This window comes from Halichoerus grypus, chromosome 4 (assembly GCF_964656455.1).
Source record: "Halichoerus grypus chromosome 4, mHalGry1.hap1.1, whole genome shotgun sequence".
NCBI lineage: Eukaryota > Metazoa > Chordata > Mammalia > Carnivora > Phocidae > Halichoerus > Halichoerus grypus.
The window spans coordinates 172,438,049-172,439,585 of NC_135715.1; positions in this window are offsets into that span (position 1 = coordinate 172,438,049).

Genomic DNA, 1,537 nt, shown 5'->3' on the forward strand with positions numbered 1-1,537 from the left:
ACTGAAATTACTTCTATTGAAATTGATTTTTTCCAACTTAAATATTACTTTCGATTATTCTATTGGATTTCTTGAAAACATCGTATTTTCCCAATTATAGCTTCCACTATTGTGATTTTTCTTTGGAAACTCTTCTAACAAGCTCTATTTCCCCAAGTCAAATTTGACATGTCTAAATTTTGTTAAGAAGATTGTGATATCAGATTTTATTCTGTTATCAGATTTTAGTGATTCATAAACCTTATCATGTGAAGTTTTAGCTTTTTTAATTTTATTTTATGATGACTACTTATACTAACTCTAATTTTGTGTAGTCTTTCCCAATATGCTTCTTCCATAGATTTTTAATCTTTTAACAATTTTTATAATGTATAGTTTTTATCATTTGAAGTTTTATTTTGGGATATTTTGACCAAAAATACTTATTACAATATTTACATCATGGAGTACTCTGCAGAAACTAATAAAAAGAACAAGGTTTCTATGAACTGCTATTACTGTGAAAGAGCAAAAGAATGTATGTACTATGCTATTTTTTGCATAAGGAAAAAGGAATACCCATAATATACACAAACACACATATTTACTAGTTTTTGGAAAAAGAAACACAGGTTAAATACCAGAAACTAATGGCAAAGGTTATCTATATGAATGGGTAAATGGGAGTGAGACTTCTCTGAGTATGCACTTTTTATATATTTTTCTGTTTTGAACCATATACAAGTATTGCCTATTCAAAAACTAAAATAAAACGAGACTGAAAAAAAAAACTCATAATGAATCCAAACAGTAACAAATGAATCTAACAAATAATCACTCATAAAAATATTCATTAGTTTGTATTTAATTACAAGGTTATTTATTAGAAAATTAGGAGTCATTTTTTTCCAGATGGCTTACTAATATCTGGTGAATTCAGTTCTCTTGCATGTGTCTGTTCCTTTGTGCAGCTATGTGGTAATTGTTCATGCTACTGGTAGAAAAGCAGAAGGGAGAGTGTAAAAGTCCTTCAGTGATGGACAGACAGTTCAGCTTAGCAAATATGTCCAAAAAGAATCTATGTTCTCATAATGGGGAGAACGATTAGCCCAAGGTTTCCCCAAAACAGAATAAAATGGCAGCGTGGCCGGGCTGGTGGGGGATTCACCTGGTACCCAGCTAGGAACAATCTCTGAGGTTTGAAGGATATAACAGCATTGATCTTAGGCAAAGCCAATGAAACCTATCAGCAACAAAAAGGAGCAATGTTATGAAACTTTAATAATAAAGACAAAAAAGGAAAGTTATTTTCATTTCAAGAATAAGAAGGGAAAAAATGACAACACACTGTCCTCAACAGCAAAGACCTTTCGAAGGGGCCTGCTGAGGACTCAGGGGAAGGAGTCACAGTGGCCAGAAGGGATGTCCTGGGGCTTTATGTCTAGTCCAGGTTGTACAATCTACTTACGATTGAAGACAAGTACACTTGATCTCATAAAACCTCAAATGCCTAGGGAGGGAAATCACAGTGAAGGAACAAAGCGGGACTGCTCATCTC